General features: G+C 43.1%; 1 long non-coding RNA gene across 1 annotated transcript; it reads right to left on the bottom strand.

Moving 5' to 3' along the window:
• Positions 1 to 648: 648 nt before the first annotated feature.
• On the bottom strand, positions 649 to 19,838 carry LOC121142008. The gene is made up of 3 exons (XR_005879015.1): positions 19,402 to 19,838; positions 2,755 to 2,793; positions 649 to 1,298 (listed from the first exon to the last, which is right to left on the bottom strand). It is a non-coding gene; the product is annotated as an uncharacterized LOC121142008 (long non-coding RNA).
• Between the last annotated feature and the right edge of the window lie 1,866 nt (positions 19,839 to 21,704).

Here is a 21,704-nt window from a genome sequence, read left to right as displayed (position 1 = left end):
AGGTCCCAGTGCTGAGAGGGGAAGGAGACACAAACCTCCAGGTTTAACTCAGAAGGTATCTACAAAGGAAAAGAGGTTTTCTCCGATAGAGTCTCACTGGGTATACAAACCACACTTAAGCTATAATCCTAGAACTTTGGATGTAGAGACAGGAGAAACAGAAGTTCAAAGCCATCCTTGGCTACACAGCAAATTCAAGGCTATTCTGGGCTTTATGACATTCTGCCTAAAACCACACATACACAAACACATGCACACATACACATACACAGGCACACACACAGACAGGCATGCACATACACAAATACACCATACACACTCATATACCCACATGTGCACACACAGGTATGCTCATACACTTGCATACACACACACACACACATGCACACATACATGCACTCTCCACCCACCCACACACCAACATGAACATACACACATGCACATGGATGCATACACATGAATACACAAAGTTCCAAAATCTTTTTTTAAAGATTTATTTATTTATGTACACAGTGTTCTGTCTCCATGTCTCTCTGTACAACATAAGAGGGCACCAGATCTCATTGCAGATGATTGTGAGCCAACATGTGGTTGCTGGGAATTGAACTCAGGACCTCTGGAAGAGCAGTCTGTGCTCTTAACCTCTGAGCCATCTCTCCAGTCCCCTACAAAATCTTTAATAATATTTGTTTTTATTGTTTGCCTGAATGCATGTCTGTGCATTGTGTGTCTGTATTGCCTGAGATGGCCACAAGAGAGTATCAGATCTTCTGGGATTGGAGTTATAGATGGCTGTGAACAACTGTGTGGGTTCTGGGAATTGAACTTAGGTTCCTTGGAAGAGCAGCCAGTGCTCTTAACCACTGAACCACCTCTCTAGACCCATAAAATAAAATTTAAAAAGAAGATATAACAGTTATAAATATTTGTTCACTAAATATTGGAGTCTATAATTTCATAAAATAAACAGTAAATGCATAAAAGGCCATGAAATTCTTGACAGAATAACATTGAGGGCTTTGGATCCCACTCATATTTACATAGGTCTTTTTTTGGGGGGAGGTTGGTTTTCAAGACAGGGTTTCTCTGTGGCTTTGGAGGCTGTCATGGAACTAGCTCTTATAGACCAGGCTGGTCTCCAACTTACAGAGATCCCATCTCTGAGATGCTGGGGGTTTACAAACAACAGAGACTTACTTTTCACTGGTTGGGAGGTTGGAAAATTCAAGGTCAACGTGCTGGCACATCTGGTCTTTGTTTTCTGGTTCACAGATAGCTGTCTTCTGTGTCCCATGTGACTGAAATGGAAAGAGTGTTTCTGGAATGCCATCTTTATAAGGATCCCATTAATAAGACCTATTCTTATGACCTAATACCCCCCCACCTCCAAATACTACCACACTGGGGATTATGTTACACAATCTAAGCTTTGAGTGGTCATAGTCTGTAGCAGATTATAGCCTGGGCATTTGAAATAGTATGTCATAAGACACTGTGCCCTGTTCAATCCTAGGGAAGTATTGGTAATTTGTTTAAGTGAGCAATTGATAAGGTAGGTTTCAGGTCCCAAGTCCTGACCACTCTTCTGGGGTTTTGATGTTAGTCCCTTTCAAAACTGGTACAGTGCCACTCATCTCTGTCTCCCTTTGTGATGTGAAGTGACCAGTCTGGGATATGCAATGTGCTTTGTCCCACTGAGCAGTTCTTAGAGTCAGAGCTACACACACACAGCTTGGAGATGAGTGTGAGAGCTCCCAAACAGCTCCTCCACCTTCGTGGTCCTTCTGGGTATATTGAGGCTACTTTTTTTCTAGAAAATTGATTGAAACATAGACAACAGGTACTCTTCAGGCTGGGAACATGTGGTCTATGTTTCAATCAATTTTCTGTCACTGTAACTAAATAACTAAGAGAACAGCTTAAGGAAAGGAGGCTCCTTGGGCGTTGGTGGTGCACACCTTTAATTGGGAGGTAGAGGCAGGTGGATCTCAGTGAGTTCAAGGCCAATCTGGTGTAGAGAGTGAGGTCCAGGACAGCCAGGGCTACACAGAGGAAATCCTGCCTAGAAAAAAAACCCAAAATAAAAAAAAAAACAACCAAAACCAGGGAGAGAGAGAGAGAGAGAGAGAGAGAGAGAGAGAGAGAGAGAGAGAGAGAGAGAGAGAGAGAGTTTTGCTGCGGGCCTCAGAGACAGGTCAGCTGGCACTGTTTCTGAGTGTATTATATTGTAGAGAATCCTTGAAGGGTGTAAGTGAACAATACCCCTGCATCATGGCAGCCAGGGAATCCAGGGAGCATCTTTATTGCCAACTTCATAGAACCTAGAATCACCTGTGAGACAGGCCTCTGGGCATGCCTCTGTGTGTGTGTGTGTGTGTGTGTGTGTGTGTGTGGCAGGGTGGTTACTTGATTCACTACTTTAGGAGGAAAGACGCACCCACTGTGGGGTGACTGGGACTGGGAGGGGAGTCTGAACTCTGTGAGCGGAGGAAGCAGGCTGAGCAGTACTTACTGCTCTTGATTACAGCTGTTGATGTGAATAGCTGCTCCATGCTCTGACTGTCTTGCCTTCCCCACCAAGATGGATTCAACCCCTGAACTCTGAGTCATAATGAACCATTTCTTCCTCATGTGGCCTTTGTTAGGACATTTAATTGCTGCAACAGGAAAAGAAACTAAGAGAAGGTAGAGAAACAGGAAAGAGCTAAGGCAAGACAAAACCACTTTCCAAAAGTCTATTTAGTATGAACTCACCAACACAGTAAACAGTCGATAAGATTGGCATGAATTTTCCTGAGGAGACATGAACAAATATATTCATTAAAGATGGAATATCAGTGACAGACCAAAGATGATCCCACTTACGTTTAGCTTAGTGAGATGATGTGTTTCCTTGGTTACTTTTAAGAGCATTGTTGAAGTTTTTTTTATAGGAGAATGACTGATTTAAAGGCATCTGCACCACCAAAAAGACCACACCAATATGGATGATAAGTTACAGATGCTGCATCAATGGAACTCCCTATGCACTATGAGGGAACTCTCTCCCCCACCTTCCTCCTATCTTTCCACTGGTTATTGGTGCACATATAATCTTAGGGAGGGACTTTGTGAATCTTCTAAGATTCAGGAGCTTCCTCGGCCTTGTGAACTTTATTTACTTCTCCAGTCTTAGACACATACTCTATGAGCAAATGTTTCAGTTCAGAGCAAATAGCTGAGCAACATGTCTCCATGACTCAATCATCTCTCAATAAAGGAGTGAGCAATAGTTGGCTCCACCTGCTGGGACTAAGCCTTTAAGACAAGAGTCTTTGGGAGGACACAATATATACAAAGGATAAGATTTTTAAAAGATATATTTATTCATGTATTTTATTTGTATGAGTTCTGTCTTCATGCACACCAGAAGAAGGAATTAGATTCCACTATAGATGGTTGTGAGTCATCATGTGGTTGCTGGGAATTGAACTCAGAACCTCTGGAAGAACAATCAAGTGTTTTTAGCCACTGAGCCATCTCTCTAGCCCCCAAAGGATAACATTTTATTTTCTGCATTTTTGTTACACACTCCTTTGGAACAAAGCACTGGAGGACAGCATAGACCTTTCAAGCATCCTGGGAACCACAGTCTCTGTTCAGAGCCAAAGTTGATCTTCTGTGGCTCACAACACAATGCCAAGACTGGGTAAGCTACAAAGAAAAGAGTGTTGCTTTGGTTCATGTTTCTTATCCACATCTGGTGGTGGTCTTTTTGCTGGTCAAAACTTGAGGTGGTACAAGTTGTCTTGTGGCCAGAGAAAAGTGTAGAGATAGAACACAAGTTCAGAGAGGACAAACTATACTCAGGACAAACTATACTCAAACCAAAGCATTTAGTCTGGTGTTGATTGCATGCACCTTTAATCCCAGCACTTGGGAGGCAGAGGCAGGTGGATCTCTGTGAGTTTGAAGCCATCCTGGTCTACAGAGTGAGTTCCAGGACAGGCTCCAAGGCAATACAGAGAAACCCTATCTCGAAAAACCAATAAATAAATAAATACCAACAAAACAAAACAACCCCCCCCAAAACCCCACAGCATTCTCTCTCAGATTTTTGGTTCCTAATGACCCATTATTACAGCAACCAGTGCAGCTGTCACCAACCAAGAACTTCCCTACCAGATGGGACAAGAAAAATAATTACTGGAAAGATTGGAAAAATAAAACAAAGGCACATGTGGTTTTGTCCTGTTTGCTGTGGATATTAAGAGACCTCTCTTTGCTTCCCTTAGTTTAAATAAATCTTTGATAAGTAAATTAACTGGTAAGAGTAAGACTGTATTCAGAGGTGTTAACAGGGAATGGATAATTGAGCCCAGTGGTAAGTCTTCTTGAATAGGCACCATAATGGCCAAACCAAGCTGCCTTGGGGAGAGCAGTAGAAAGATCAGGGGGAGGGCTGCTTCTCCGGGTGTCTCACCTGTGGGATCAGGTGGGTGCCATGGTCCAAGGGAACTACCAGGAAAGGACTTGTGCAACCTTCCCTCCCCTATGTGCCAGAGGACACTGAGGCTGTAGAGACAGAAGGTGCCTATTCTAACTGCCATTCCCTGAGTAGTAGCAAAGCAGGGCTGGCAGGCCAGAGAGCCCGAGAATGTCCCCTTTCCACTCAGCTCAGCTGTGCCAGCATTCACCCGAAAGTATTCTTTTTATTTATTTATTTATTTTCTATTATTTAATCTCTCCTTTTGAAGTATGTCTCATAATGGCTTTGCTTTTGTTTATAGAGTGCTTGCTGGAGGTCTGAGGACCGTGTTTATGTTTCCCCAGCCAGTCTAAACAAGGTTTTCTTGATTATATTATTCGCCCACGTCTCATGTACTTCCCTCTCGTTCTCATGGTTAGGTAGAGCACCAAAAGCAAGTGACTGTTGAGTGCTCACACTTAAAATGGGACACCAAGATCGCCCTCTTCCTCAAGGCTCAGAGAACATCATGGGAAGGGGGCAGAAAGAAAGTAAAAGCCAGAGACTTGAGAAGAAGTGCCGTGCCGTTTACCAACAAACTCACAGCAGTGGTGATCACCCGCACAAGACCTGCACAAGATCCAGACTGTCACCTTTTCAGCAAGAATGGAGGAGGGGCTCATGAGACCCCACCCCTAGCTGAGGAAATAGTGCTTGTAATTTGTGCTGAGAGGGAAGTCACTTTCTTTTTAGGGATGCACTCACAGGTAAACTGACCATAATTCAGTAAATAATTCCACATTCATGTTCATGTAGGCAACCCTGATAAACTTTGTGGGTTTAAAACAAAAGCAAAAACTTGAAAAGCAAGATGGGGAAAAATGCTTTAGAAGGATTAGGAAGGCATATGAGAAGGAAACAGGGGAGAGAATATTATCAAAATACATTATCTCTATATAAGAAGTTATCAAAGAGCCGGGCGTTGGTGGCACACGCCTTTAATCCCAGCACTCGGGAGGCAGAGGCAGGCGGATCACTGTGAGTTCGAGACCAACCTGGTCTACTGAGTGAGTTCCAGGACAGCCTCCAAAGCCACAGAGAAACCCTGTCTGGAAAAACCAAAAAAAAAAAAAAAAAAGAAGTTATGAAAGACTAACATGGGTTTTGTCTGAGCTGCTGGCTGGTCAGGTCTATATAGGTCTGTTAGATGTGTAAATTACAGTGTTCACTGATTTCCCAGAATAAATAGAAGTGATCACACTATTTGGAGGGATGAAACTATTTCTGGAGTAGTTACAAGGAAAATTGTAAGCTTCAATCAGATGAGGCACTCAAATGGCACTAACATCAATGATTAGGTGGTCTAATCAAGTAGACACCTGTGTAGAACCATGTCTAAATGATTAGGGTGGCACTCAGTATTTTGCTGAGGAATCAGTTTCAGAGTGTGGGTTGTTTCTTATTAGGATTGGCTATGTAGAATATCATGGTGTGGGTCTGCTGTAAAGTATGGAATTTTCTATGGCAATGTCTTGGTGCCCTAAGACAGATTGAACTGGTCTGTTATAGTCAATTTCTGATGACATGCAGTTCCTGCTCAGAAGTAACAATGGCCTTGTTCCTACGCTACCCAACAATAGCATCCTTGTTCTGAAGCTACAATGGCTCAATACAGCCATCATCCTAGAATGGCAACAAAAGTGTTTAGTTTAAGCTTCTTATATACTATAAAAAGGAATAATATATATTTGAAGCTATCAACAAGTATAATCTATTATAAACTAGATACATAGCAGATAACTCAGAATAACTCTTCCTCCTCCTCCTCTTTTTCCTTCTCCTCTTCCTCCTCCTCTTTCTTCTTTGATAGGCTCTGGCTATGTAGCCTCAGCTGGCCTGAAACTTGTTATGATGTAGACCAAGCTGTACTGGAACTCACTATGTAGACCAGGCTGGGCTAGAACTCATTGACATCCTCTGTTTCCAGAATGTTGAGATTTAAGGTGTGCACCACTGTGCCTGCTTCAGTTTATTTTTCAAGATATGGTATCTTGCTGACCCAACAGCTTATCAATTTAACTAGACTGAGTGGCTACCAACCTTTCAGGAAGACTCATGTTCCTATCTTCCTGGTCAGGACCTGGAATTCTAAACACTAGTCCAGCTTTGTTTGTTTGTTTGTTTGTTTGTTTTTTAAGACAGGGTTTCACTGTGTAGCTTTGGAGCCTCTCCTGGAACTTGCTCTGTAGACCAGGCTGACCTCAGACTCACAGTGATCTGCCTGCCTCTGCCTCCTGAGTGCTAGGATTAAAAGCATGGGCCACCACAGCCCAGCTATGCCCAGTTTTTTATGTGAGAGATGTGGGTTGACATTTAGGTCCTCATGTTTGTATATAGTTACTTCACCCACTAAGCTGTCTCCCCAACTTCATTTCTTTTCTAGTCTACATTTTCTTTTTCTTGGTTTTTTGAGCAAGGGTTTCTCTGTATTGTTTTGGAGCCCGTTCTGGAACTTGCTCTGTAGATCAGGCTGGCCTCGAACACACAGAGACCTGCCTGCCTCTGCCTTCCGAGTGCCGGGATTAAAGGCGTGTGCCACCAACGCCTGGCTCTAGTTTACATTTTCAAACACTTTTTAAACAAGTCTCCAAGCCTTGCAATGTTGGCACAAGCCTGGACCAGGTCAGTGTGCATTCTGCAAGACTTAGAGAGACACCGGGAAGCGTTTGCATCAGGAGCATCCTGACATGTCCAGCAGGTTTTCAGGGCTATCCATGGTTTTCTTGTTTTGTTTTTTACTAGACAGGGTTTCTCTTTATTGTTTTGGAGGCTGTCGGATTATGCTTAGGAATGGACCAACCCATACATGAATGTTAAAGCTCCTGAATAAACCCCTCCTGCTTTGTTTATTCTGAAAGAGCACTGATTTGGACCGGACTCCTGTGCCATCCTCGTCTGCTGCAGTAATAAGGCTTCCTCTCCTCATCTGTGTCTCAGCTGTGCTTATTTGACTTTGCACGCACCGTGATGCAAGCTCACTGTGTTCAGTTACAGTGATATTTAAAATTCAGTAGCTTTGTCTAAGATGTCAATGTCTGCAGCTGAATGCCCAAGAACTGGCCCAGTCTTACAGCTGCATTCAGTGGGTGAAATGGTATGAATGCGTGTATGTATGTGTGTGGGTGGAGTATGCACTGACTCCCATCTTCTTGGAATATTCCTGTTGGAGACTGTCCTCCACCAGGATGCATGAGGGCACTTCAGGATCTATGTAGTCTTGCTCTTCTTTCATCTTTCTGTGTTTGAGTCAGGGTCTCACTATGTAGCTCTGGCTGTCCTGGAACTCACTGTGTAGACCAGGCTGGCCTCAAACTCACAGAGATCCGCCTGCCTCTGCCTCCTGAGTGCTGGGATTAAAGGCGTGCACCACCAGCCTGGCATTAGTTCTCTCCTTAATGACAGAGAGGGAGACAGAAGGGAGAAGAATGGATGGAGGGAAGGAGAGAGAGAGAATTGGTCCACACCAGAAATACAATACTTGGGAGGTAGAGGCAGGAGGAATGTTCCAACTTTAAGGTCTAAGAGTGAGACCCTGTAAAAACAAATCAAAGTAAAAAAAATGCCACAAAATCCCTTTTATGTGATGTTTTGTTGCAGATAAGGACAATGAAGGTGGAATTAGTTATTATGATGTTCATTTCCCCTCTACTTTTAAGATACATTAAGATGGTGGTGCAAGCCTTTAATCCCAGCACTTGGGAGGCAGAGGCAGGCAGATCTCTGTGAGTTCAAGGCCGGGCTGGACCGACAGCCTCCAAAACAATACAGAGAAACCCTGTCTCGTAAAAACCAAAGCCAAAAAAAAAGATACATTAAGATCAAAACTTGGTTTTTGTTGGCATCTGAACTATCATGGACACAATGGTCCTGTCTTGTTGTGGGTGTTTCTGATGCTCTCTCTCTCTTTCCTTTTTTTTTTTTTTGAGAGAGGGTTTTTCCATGTAGCCCTGACTGCCCTGGAACTGGCTCTGTAGACCAGACTGGCCTCGAACTCAGAGTTCCATTTGCCTCTGCCTCCCAAGTGCTGGGATTAAAGATGCTCACCACTGTGGTGACTGGCTGTCTGATTTTTTTTCTCTTTCCTTCCTTCCTTTTTGCACTGTATATTTCCCCCACTCCCCTTCCTTCCACTTTCTCCCTCCACCCTCCTCCCTGCACTCCCATGCTCCCAATTTACTCAGATCTTGTCTTTTTCCCATTCCTAGGCAGATCCATGTATGTTTCTCTTAGGGTCCTCCTTGTTACCTAGCTTCTCTGGGGCTGTGACCTGTAGGCTGGTTGTTTCTTCTTTTATGTCTAATATCCACTTATGAATGAGTGCATATTATATTTGTCTTTCTGTGTCTGGGTTACTTCACTCAGGATAGCTTTTTCTAGATGGACATGTCCATTTGCCTGCAAATTTCAAGATGTCATTGCTTTTTTTTTTAACCACTGAGTAGTACTCCATTGTGTAAATGTACCATATTTTCCTTATCCATTCATAGATTGAGGGTCTCTAGGTTGTTTCCAGGATCTGGCTATTACGGATAACGCTGCTGTGAACATAGTTGAGCAAATGTCCTTGTGGTGCAAGTCTATATCCTTTGGGTATATGCCCAAGAGTGGTGTTGCTGGGTCTTGAGGTAGGTTGATTCCCAGTTTTCTGAGAACCTACCATACTGATTTCCAAAGCTGCTGTACAAGTTTGCAATACCATCAGCAATGGGGAAGTGTTGCCCATCCTCTCCAGCATAAGCTGTCATCAGTGTTTTTGATCTTGGCCATTCTGAAGTGTAAGATGGTAACTCAGAGTTGTTTTGATTTGCATTTCTCTGATGACTAAGGATATTGAGCATTTCCTTAAGTGTTTTTCAGCCATTTGAGAGTTCTCTATTGAGAGTTCTCTGTTTAGATCTGTAACCTATTTTTTTAAATTGGATTATTTGGTCTTTTGATGTCTAGTTTCTTGAGTTCTTGGTATATTTTGGAGATCAGTCCTCTGTCAGATGTGGGGTTGGTGAAGATCTTTTCCTATTCTGGAGGCTTCCATTTTGTCTTGTTGACAGTGCCCTTTACCTTAAAGAAGCTTCTCAGTTTCAGGAGGTCCCATTTATTTTCACTGTTGCTCTCAGTGTCTGTGCTACTGGTGTTATGTTCAGGAAGTGGTCTCCTGTGCCAATGCATTCAAGTCTATGCCCCACTTTCTCTTCTATGAGGTTCAGTGTGGTTGGTTTAATGTTGAAGTCTTTGATCCATTTGAACTTGAGTTTTGTGCATGGTGATAGATATGGATCTATTTACATTCTTGTGCATGTTGACATACAGTTACATCAGCACCATTTATTGAAGATCCTTTATTTTTTCCATTTTATAATTTTAGCTTCTTTATAAAAAATCAGGTGTTCATAGGTTGTGGATTGATATCCAGGTCTTTGATTCGATTCTATTGGTCCACCTGTCTGTTTTTATTCCAGTACCATGCTGCTTTCATTACTGCAACTCTACAGTAAAGTTTGAAGTCAGGATTGTTTTGGTATCCTAGGTTTTTTGTTTTTCCATATGAAGTTGAGTATTGCCCTTTCGAGGTCTGTGAAGAATTGTGCTGGGATTTTGATAGGCATTGCATTGAATCTGTAGGTTGCTTTTGATAAGATTGCCATTTTTACATTTTTACTGTGTTGATCCTACCTATCCAAGACCATGGGAGATCTTTCCATTTTCTGATATCTTTTTTTTCTTTTTTTTGGTTTTTCGAGACAAGGTTTCTCTGTGGCTTTGGAGGCTGTCCTGGAACTCACTCTGTAGACCAGGCTGGCCTCGAACTCACAGAGATCTGCCTGCCTCTGCCTCCCAAGTGCTGGGATTAAAGGCGTGCGCCACCAACGCCCGGCCTTTTTTTCTTTTTTCAAAACAGAGTTTCTTTGTGGCTTTGGAGGCTGTTCTGGAACTAGCTCGTGTAGACCAGGCTGGTCTCGAACTCACAGAGATCCACCTGCCTCTCTTGCCAAGTGCTGGTATTAAAGGTGTGCACTGCCATTGCCAGGCCTGATATCTTCTTTAATTTAATTCTTTAAAGACTTGAAGTTTTTTTCATACAGGTCTTTCACTTGTTTGGTTAGAGCTGTCCCAAGATACTTTATGTTATTTATAGCTACTGTAAAGGTTGATGTTTCTCTGATTTCTTTCTCAGCTTGTTTATCATCTGTATATAGGAGGGCCACTGATTTTTTTGAGTTATTGCTGAAGGTGTCTATCAGTTGCAGGAGTTCCCTGGTAGAAATTTTGGGGTCACTTTTGTAAACTATCATATCACCAGCAAATAGTGAAAGGTTGACTTCTTTCAATTTGTATCCCCTTTATCTCCTTTTGTTGTCTTATTGCTCTAGATAGAACTCCAAGTACTATATTGAAGAGATATGGAGAGAGTGGACTTCCTTGGCTTGTTTCTGATTTCAGTGGGATTACTTTGAGTTTCTCTCCATTTAGTTTGATGTCAGCTGTTGGGTTACTGTATATTGTCGTCTGTATTATGTTTAGGTATATTCCTTGTATCCCTACTCTCTCCAAGACCTTTATCATGAAGGTGTGTTGAATTTTGTTGGAGGCTTTTTCAGCATCTGATGAGATGATCATGTGGTTTTTTCTTTCAGTTTGTTTATATGATGGGCTACATTGACAGATTTTCATATGTTGAACCATCCCTGCATCTCTGGTCATGGTGGACGATTTTTCTGATGTGTTCCTGGATTCAACTTGCCAGTATTTTATTGAATATTTTTTACATCAATTTTCATGAGGGAGATTGGTTTGTAATTCTCTTAGCTGCGTCTTGGTGTGGTTTGAGTGCCAGGGTAACTGCCACCTTGTAAAAGAGTTTGGCAATGCCTCTTTTGTGTGGAACAATTTGAAGAGTACTGGCATTAGCTCTTCTTTGATGTTCTGGTAGAATTTTGTGCTGAAACCATCTGGCCCTGTACTTTTCTGGTTGGGAAACTTTTGATGACTTTTATTTCCATAGGGGTTATAGGTCTATTTAATTTGTTTATCTGGTCTTGATTTAATTCTGGTATGTGGTACATCTCCTTTAGTTTCCAAATTTTGTGGAGTATAGGTTTTTGAAGTGTGACTTGATGACTCTCTGAATTTTTTCAGTGTTTGTTATTATGTCCTCCTTTTCATTTCTGATTTTGTTAATTTGGATATACTCTCTCTGTACTTTGATTAGTTTGGATAAAGTTTGTCTATCTTGTTGATTTTCTTGAAGAACCAACTGTTTGTCTCATTGATTATTTGTATTGTTTTCTTTGCTTCTATTTTATTGATTTCAGCCCTCAGTTTGATTATTTCAGCCATCTACTCTTCCTGGGTAAGTTTAATTCTTTGTCTGATGCTTTCTTTTTTTTCTTCTTTTAAGAAAGAAAAGTTCAGGCTGGAGAGATGGTTCAGTGATTAAGAGTACTGACTTCTCTTCCAGAGGACCTGGGTTCAATTCCCAGTACCCACATGGCAGCTCACAACTGTCTATAACTACAATTCCAGGGAATCTGACACCTTCACACCAATGCACATAAAATAAAGTTAAATAAAAAGTTAAAAAAATTTAAAAGCAAAGTTCCCAGAGGTTTTTTTTACATTTGTTTAATTCCTCTTCTTCTTCTTCTTCTTCTTCTTCTTCTTCTTCTTCTTCTTCTTCTTCTTCTTCTTCTTCTTCTTCTTCTTCTTCTTTCTTTTTTTATTTAAGTTAGAAACATGCATGATTCAAATGTCAGTCCCAGCTCCCCCCTTCTCCCTCCCAGCCCCACACTTACCCCCAGCCCAATCCCCACATCATTCCCCAGGGAGGTTGAGGCCCTCCTTGGGGGGATCTCCAGAGTCTGTCATTTCATCCAGGGCAGGACCTAGGCCCTTCCCCATGTGTCCAGGCTGAGAGAGCATCCCTCCATATGGAATGGGCTCCTAAAGTTCATTTGTATGTCATGGTGAACACTAATCTACTACCCAAGGCCCCAGAGATTTCAGAGGCCTCCTCACTGACACTACATTCATGGAGTTTGGATCAGTCCCCTGTTGGCCTCTTAGCCATCAGTCTGGGGTTCAAGAGCTCCCCCTTGTCCAGTCAGCTGTCTTTGTGGGTTTCACCAGCATGGTCTTGACCCCTTTGCTCATCACTCCTCCATCTCTGTCACTGGGCTCCTGTGAGTCAGTTCAGTGTTTAGCTGTGAGTATGTATCTGTCTCTGCTTCCATCAGTCACTGGATGAAGGTTCTAGGATGTCATATAAGGAAGTCATCAACCTTATCATTAGGTAGGGGCTATTAATGTAGTCTCTCTGTTATTACTTAGTTTTCCAGTTAGTCTTATCCTTGTAGATCTCTGGAAACCTCACTGGTGTCAGCTCTCTCCTCAAAGCTATAATGACTCCAACTACTATGGTGTCTTTCATCCTGGTCTCTATTCTTACCCCGACTCAACCTTCCTGCTCCCCCATGTCTTCTTCTACCCTCTTCTTATCCTCCTCTCTTTTTCTTGGTTCCCTTTCCTCTCCCCCCATGTTCCCAATCTGCTCAGGAGATCTTGCCTCTTTTCGCTTCTCTGGGGTATAATGCATATCTCTTGGGAACCTCCCTGTTTCCCAGACTCACTGGTCCTGGGATTGTAGGCTGACACTCTCCTGATCCATGTCTAAAATCCATATATGAGTAAGTACATGCCATGTTTCTCTTTTTGTGACTGGGTTACCTCACTCAGGATGGTTTCTTCTAGTGCCGTCCATTTGCCTGCAAATTTCAGGATTCCATTGTTTTTTTCCACTGAGTAGTACTCTATTGTGTAAATGTACCACATTTTCTCTATCCACTCTTCAGTTGTGGGGCATCTAGGTTGCTTCCAGGATCTAGCTATTACAAATAATGCTGCTATGAACATAGTGGAATAGACATCCTTGTTGTATGAATGAGCATCTTTTGGTATACGCCTAAGAGTGGAATTGCTAGGTCATGTGGTAGGCTGATTCCCATTTTCCTGAGGAATCTCCATACTGATTTCCAAAGTGGCTGAACCAGTTGGCACTCCCCTTTCTCCACATCCTCTCCAGCATAAGCTGTCATTGGTGTTTTTGATTTTAGCCATTCTGACAGGAGTAAGATAATATCTCAGGGTTGTTTTGATTTGCATTTCCCTAATGGCTAAGGATGTTGAGCACTTTCTCAAGTGTCTCTCAGACATTTTAGACTCCCCTATTGAGAATTCTCTATTTAGTTCTGTAGTCCACTTTTTAATTGGATCCTTTGGTGTTTTGGAGACTTGCTTCTTGAGTTCTTTGTAAATTTTGGAGATTAGCCCTCTGTCAGATGTGGGGTTAATGATTATCTTTTCCCATTCTGTGGACTGTCTTTTTGTCTTGTTGACTGTGTCTCTTCTTCTTCTTCTTCTTCTTCTTCTTCTTCTTCTTCTTCTTCTTCTTCTTCTTCTTCTTCTTCTTCGTTTATTTTTTGATTCAACCTAGATGTTTTGCTGCAGAGATTATTGTGGGTATTCACCAGAGAAAACTGCTCAGACATGGGTTTAAGCCAATAGAAAGTTTTTACTAGCTGGCTGGCGACTACACCATGCGTTCAGTGTATCCCTGAACTTTTCTTTTTCTTTTTTTTGGTTTTTACGAGACAGGGTTTCTCTGTATTGTTTTGGAGGCTGTCGGTCCAGCCCGGCCTTGAACTCACAGAGATCCGCCTGCCTCTGCCTCCCGAGTGCTGGGATTAAAGGCGTGTGCCACCACCGCTCGGCCTAGCCCTGAACTTTTCTAAGGGTGAGCTTTTAAGAACAAAAGCCATGTTCTGAGTTGACATACTTCAGTTAACAAGAAGAGTTAGCTAGAAACAGAACTCCAGAAGCCAAAAAGCGAGGTTAGTACATTTAGAGACTTTTCCAGAAAAATGGATTTTGATGAATTAGGTCTTTGTTTTTGTTTTGAAAGGTGGTACTGTCTACATGATGAGTTTTACAGCCTGAATGGCATTTCTATCATGGAGTTTGTTTGTTGTGCTTAAGTCTTGGGGCCTCTAAGGTTTGGAGCTCTGATACAAGATGATGCTGTGGGGAAGACACATCACATCCTATCAGAGAGACAAGGTGACGACTTGGTCATTGTTATGACCTTGGTACAATGGTCACTCTGGCTTTTCTGCTACAAAACTCCTGTGGTGTCTCATACAGAGGTGTTTAATACTCTGCCAATGTTTGTATTATCTATTTTTGCCTGATAGAGTGCTTAAAACATTATGACATTACAAATATATTTCATTGTGGGTTCTGTGGATTAGGAATTCAGGCAGAATATATCAGGCTTGACTTCTGAGTCTCCTCATGATGTCTGGCTGTGGCATATCAATGTTTTAAAAATAATTTAAATGGCTGGTGGCTCCATGCATTAGTCAGGGTTCTCTAGAGGAACACAACTGATAGTCTGAACACACACACACACACACACACACACACACACGATTTATTAGAATTGCTTAACAGGCCTCCTAGAGGTTTGGCCAGTACAGCAATTGCTATCTCCCCGTGGAAAGTCCACGAGGCTGGATGTCTCAGCTGGTCTTGAGTACATGTTGTGATCCCGAAGAAGCAGTCTCTAATACCAGTGTAGGAGAGGACTTGCAAGCCAGAGTGAGGGCAAACATGGAAAAATCAAAATCTTCATTCATCGTATATAAAGGCTGTACATCCTTTATCTGATATCCAAGAACAGCCACCATACTCCAGATTCACCCTGAGGATAGAACCCTAGGGTGTGGGAGCTAAAAGACAGATGAGGAGGGATGGTCCTTTGGGACTTGAGAATTGTCACAGATTGGGAGCTTCCAGAGAGGAGGGTGTCTTCTGGACCCGACCTTGGGAGTTACATGGTGTTTCTTTCCTGCCATGTTCCAAGGCCCACAGAAATTTTCAAGGCAGAGAAAGCAGCCTCACTTCCTGATAAGGGTGTGATAGGAGGGTGTGACAGGAGAGTGGAGGAAGAGGGATTCTGTGGAGCTAATCTTCAAACCTCTGCCCACCAGCATTAGCAGCCACAACTCTATGATGCCTGTTCTCCCCAGACCAAGTGAAGCTGACTAGACAGCTGCTTTTTCAATTTGTTGCTCTTTGTATATTCTTGAGTTGTTCTGCACACAGAGAAGAGCTCCCATTCTTTCTGAGTAATATGGACTCATAGATGTCTCTACAAGTCAGTAGTTAGTAGTCTCTCAACTTCTTTTTTTTTTTTTTGACAGACTCTCATGTAGGCCTAAGTGGCTTCAAACTTACTATGTAGCCAAGGATGCCCTTGAGATTCATTGGTTGTTAGTTCTGGGGTTGTTGGTTGGGGTCTGGGGATCAGACGCAGGGCATTATGAATGATAGAAAGCACTTTACTCACTGGGACACATCTATTACCCTCTCATAACTTTTTATGTTGATGCTCCAATGTAATGTGATGTTTTTTTCTGGCCTAGCTAGGTCCCACTGCCCTTCTCTGCCCCAAAGAAACATGCTGACACTATATTAGTTATAAGCTGTTGGCTGGCGACTTGGGCTTCTAATTGTTAACCCCTAACTACTAATCTATGTATTTCCTTGTGGCCATATCTTACTGGAGAGAAGATCCGGGCCTCTTACTCCTTTGGAGTCTACATCACATTTGTTCTGAGTCTCCGCAGAGAAGAGACTGCTTGTCCCTGCTTCTATACTGATTCTCCCCCCGCCCCTATGTCTTCCTGCTTGGATCACATGGTGACTTCTCTTTACTACATTTACCAGAATCCTCTTTGACTCCTCATCCCACCTATCTTGATTCCCTATTGGTCAACAGTGCATTATTCATCAACCAATAAGACAAACATATACACAGAAAAACATTCCCCATTACTCCAAAGGTCAGGTAGACCATTGAAGGGGAGCTCTCTCAAGTCGGCCCCTATATCTTTTTTTTTTTTTTTGGTTTTTACGAGACAGGGTTTCTCTGTATTGTTTCAGAGGCTATCGGCCCAGCCCGGCCTCGAACTCACAGAGATCCGCCTGCCTCTGCCTCCCGAGTGCTGGGATTAAAGGCATGCGCCACCACCACCCAGCGGCCCCTATATCTTGATATCTATCCAAACGTACAAAGAGAGATAACACACCTGTATAGAGGGAGTTCACATATATTGTTAAGAGTTATACAGCATTTATCTAATATATATATATATACATATATATCCTCATATAGAATGTTTTTATACAAGAACTGTGTGGTTGTTTCCTCCAGGTTGGACATGACCGTTACCATTGCCATGTAGGCTCTGTATCACTATAGACTTACAAATGATGATGCCAAGTCACCAGAATTTAAATCTTTGAAACCTTGAGCTTCTTTAAAGCTGATTTTTATTGTCACAGTGATTGAAAGCTGACAATTACATGCATAAAGAACTCAGCTCTGTTTCTTAGGTTTTTACATAAGAGCTGTGTTTGTTATTTTCCTCAACAGTGAGAATCCTGCCTTACACTATCCTCAATATATTTGCTCAATTTTCCAACCACACCACTGCCTCCTTTGGCTTCCAGCCATGTTGTCATTTCTGAGGAGAAGGCAGAGAAGGGAGGGTAAGGAGGCAAAGGGTTGTGTGCAAGTCTTCTGCAGCCCAGCCCCTGCCACATCTCCACAGCCCGGTTGATCTTGACATTGACAGCCTGGCCTCTCTGTCAAGCACCTTTTAACCCTTCTTTTCACCTAAGCTTTTTCCTCAGCCTAGCAGTTCTAGCACCTCTGACTTCTAACACCCCTGCAAACCCAAAGAGTCCTGTGTAGCCTAGGCTAGCCTCAAACTTGCTACACAGTTGAGGATGACCTTGGACTCCTGATTCTTCTAAGTCTAGCTCCCATGTACAACCAAGCTTCTCTACTCTTTTCATTTTTAATTATATAATATTCCCTGTGGGGCTGAGGGAATGACTTAGACAGTGTAGTGATTTCTGTGCAGGCATGAGACCTTGAGTTATGATCTCCAGTGCTTATATAAAAGTCAGGTGTGGTAGCACACTGTGGAGGGCCCTAAATAAGGATAGCATAATAGAAGCCATCTTAATATTCATACTGTATTCTTGGAGACTAACACTTAGTTAAGATTCTGTTTCTCTGTGCCTGTTTATCCTCCTGTACAGCCCATTTTCAATGCCTGCAGTCCAGGCTCTCCCACCCTTCTGCCACCTGGCCTGCAGTCCAGGTTCCCCCAGCTGCAGACTTGTGTCCTTGGAACATACCCTGCCAAGGAAAACTTCTGCTCCCCCCCCCCCCGCCCTTCTGCTACCTGCCTTACTTAAGCCCTGTTGGTGCTTTCAATAAATGAGACTTGATCAGAATCCTGTCTTGTCTCTGTCTCTGTCTCTCGCGTGTCTCGTCCCCCCATTCTCACTCCCTGCCCTAGGGTCCCCGTTGACTGACTCTGTGAGCCAGGGCAGCACACTTTTTTTTTTTTTTTTTGGTTTTTCAAGACAGGGTTTCTCTGTGGCTTTGGAGGTTGTCCTGAAACTAGCTCTTGTAGATCAGGCTGGTCTCAAACTCACAGAGATCTTCCTGACTCTGCCTCCCGACTGCTGGGACTAAAGGTGTGCACTACTACCTCCTGGCTGGTAGCACACATTTGTAATCATAGTAATAGAAGCAGAGACAGGTGGGCCCTTGAAGTGTGTTAGCCAGCCAGCCTAGCTGGATCAAGAGACTCTTAAAGATGAGGTGGACAGGCACACACACATGCATCCACACGCACACACACATACACTACAGATATGTGAGCTCTTAGACTCACACTGAGAAGAGAAAAATATTTTATACTCCTTGTGGTGGTTTGAATAAGAATGCCCCTCCCCCAAGGCATGGTGGTGCATGTCTTTGACTGCAGCACTTGGGGGGCAAAGGCAGATGGATCTCTGAGTTCAAAGCCAGTCCAGTCTACAGAGTGAGTTCTTGGAAAGCCAGGACAATACAGAGAAACCCTGTCTTGAAAAACAAAACAAAGCAAAACAAGAATGCCCACCCCCCCCCATAGGCACATTTATTCCAAAACCTAGTCTCCAGGGAGTGGCACTATTTGAAAGGATTGGAAAGATTAGGGGGTGTGGCCTTGGAGGAAGTGTGTCGCCGGGAGAGGGCTTTGAGGTTTCAAAAGAACGTGTCAGGCCCATTGTTTCTCTCCCTCAGCCTGCAGATCAGAACGCAGTTCTCAGCTACTGCCCCAGCACTACGTGTGCTACCAGGATGATAACGGACCAGCCCTCTGAAACTGTAAGCCAGCCCCCAATTTAATGCAGTTCTCAGTTATTGCCCAGCACTGTGTGTACTGCCATGCTCTCTGCCATGATGATAATGGACCAATCCTCTGAAACTGTAAGCCAGCCCCCATTTTAATGCTTTCTTTCATAAGAGTTGCCTTGGTCATGGTGTCTCTCCAGCAATAGAACAGTGACTAAGACACTGAGTTTTACAAATTAAAATGATGCATCTTGTGTGAAGCATGGCATGAAAGTCCACACTATCTCGTTCACATCACCTCTGAGATGGAACTAGAATTCTCCATGTGATTTTCAGGAGAAACTTATGAGACAATACCTATTTCTTTATATAAGTGCTTGTGGAAGCCCGTGTCAAACTCCTAGTACTGGAAAACACACACATACACACACACACACACACACACACACACACACACACACACAAGTTCTTATATTTTCACTGCTGAAATAGGATAATTTTGTGTGTTGTCATTGCTTCCTCTTGCCCAGGTCTGAGCATAATTTGATATCATCTTCTAAACAGACATACAGGGATCCATCATGAGACTATGTCACCATCTATCCTTTCATGCACAGGCCACACCACTGAGGGCACCTCATACCTGTTGTCTTCCAGGTTTGCTTTGCCCTTTGGTCTGGTTCTCAGGTGGGCATGACCAGAAGCTCCTGGAAAAGACTGGTGGGTGGGGGACAGAAAGTACCAGAAGGTTAAAGGCCAAGTTCTCGCTTGTGTTCCTGGCTCTCTTCTCCCCCTCACCTTCATGCTTGGGTCACGCAATGGTCCCAGATCCTCTCTTGCTGGCCCTACAATTTATTGACCTTTCCTATACTTTGGTACAGTTCTCTCTCACTGCCCTCCCTTCTGTGGTTTCAAGTATCTGAAGTCACATGTGGTTTGAAGACTAAGTGGAAAATTATAGAAATAAACAATTTGTCAGTTCTAAATTGTGTGCCATTCTGAGTTGGGTGAAGTTCGTTTTAATCTTTTTAAAAGAGATTTATCTATCTATCTATCTATCTATCTATCTATCTATCTATCTATCTATCCATCCATCTATCTTACAATGTTCTGTCTGCATGTATGCTTCCACACCAGAAGAGGACACCAGATCTCATTACGGATGATTGTGAGCTACCATGTGGTTGCTGGGAATTGAACTCAGGACCTCTGGAAGAGCAGCCAATACTCTTAGCCACTGAGTCATCTCTTCAGCACTGGGTGATGAAATTTGCACTAACTGGCTTCATTCCACACAGGATGTGAGTCACCCCTTTATCCAGTACATCCCTGCTGTACACACTACCCACCTACTAGTCATAAAGGATTGTACTGGCATTATAAATGCTCAAGTTTTAGGAACCCTTCCTTAATTTACTTAGTACTGACTCTAAAGTACAAGAATATTGATATTGGCTGGGCATGGTGGCACATGCCCTTAATCCCAGCACTTGGGAAGCAGAGGCAGGTCAATCTCTGTGAGTTCAAGGCCATCCAGGACAGCCAGGGTTGTTACATAGAGAGAACTTGTCTTGAAAAATCAAGAAAAAAAAAGTATTGATATTGATGATTTTGATATAACAAAAGAAGCCAAAAATATTTTCTTTAAGTGAAAATGTGTAAATTCTTGACTTAATAAGGGAATTTAAAAAAACTATACACTAAGTTTGGTAAGACCTATAGTAAGAACAAATTTTTCTGTGAAATTATGAAGGAGAAAAAGGAAATTTGTGCTAGTTTTTTTCCCCTTTCAGTCTACAAAAGAGATAGCCAAAAGTGTGAGGGGTTAGATTTGTGGGTTAAATGCTTACTGGAGGTCTTGGAATTTGTCCCTTGCAGTTAAAGGGGTTTGCTGTAAAGAACCACCCCTTGCCTGCTGAGGGAGACTCTCATGCATCCTAGAGTGACCTCAAACTCCCTATGTAGTTGGGAATGATCTTTGAAGTTTTGATCCTCCTGCCTCCACATCCTGAGTGTTGGGACTACAGATATGGACCACCATGCCAATTAAATGGTGGTGGGAATTGAAACCCAGGTCTTCATTCGTGCATGCTGCACAGGCCCTCTACCAGCTGAGCTGCATTCCCGGGCCAGCCAGCAAGTTCAGTTGGTGCTATCTACAAATGTCATCATTTGTACAAGGGCAAGCGCTCATGCGTAAGAAGGCATGAGATCTAGCTTCATTTCTGTTGCTGTGATTAAAATACCATGTCAAGAATCGACTCAGGGCCGGGCAGTGGTGGCGCACACCATCAATCCCAGCACTTGGGAGGCAGCAGCTGGCAGATCTCTGTGAGTTCAAGGCTAGCCTGGTCTACATAGAGTTCCAGGACAGTCAGGGCTATTACACAGAGAAACCCTGTCTGGAAAAAAAAAGCAACTTAGGGAAGAAGGTTCATTTCAGCTCAGAATCCCAGGTCACAGTCCATCGCTGGGGGAAGTGGAGGAAGGAGCGTCACACCCACACCCACAATCAAGAGCATTGAGAAAGAGTGCACACAGGCTTGCTGCCTTGTGTTCAGCTGGGTTTCTTCAGTTACATTCCATCCAGTACCCCCTGCCTTGTGGAGGGGTAGGTCTTCCCAAATCAATCAACATCATTAAGTGATTCTCCACAGACATACCCACAGGACAACTCAATGCAGACAATCCCTTATTTATTGAGCTCCTCTTCCCAGGTGACTCATCAAAGTTAATAATTAAAAGTAACTGAGATAGCTCAGAAGGCATGCTCACATCCCTGGGGCTCTCTTCACATGGAAGTACACTTTCTTTCTGATCCCCACAAGCGAGACTTGTGTCACAGGCAAAGTAAAGGGCAAACTCTGCTGTCACCTTCAAGGACCTTGACTGCCACACAACCCAGGCTCAGCAGCACTGTGACAACTCCATATTTATTCTCTAAAC

This window comes from Mesocricetus auratus, unplaced genomic scaffold (assembly GCF_017639785.1).
Source record: "Mesocricetus auratus isolate SY011 unplaced genomic scaffold, BCM_Maur_2.0 Super-Scaffold_100008, whole genome shotgun sequence".
Taxonomy (NCBI): Eukaryota; Metazoa; Chordata; class Mammalia; order Rodentia; family Cricetidae; genus Mesocricetus; species Mesocricetus auratus.
Note: the sequence above shows the minus strand (reverse complement) of the source record. Positions and strands in the feature narration are given on the sequence as shown.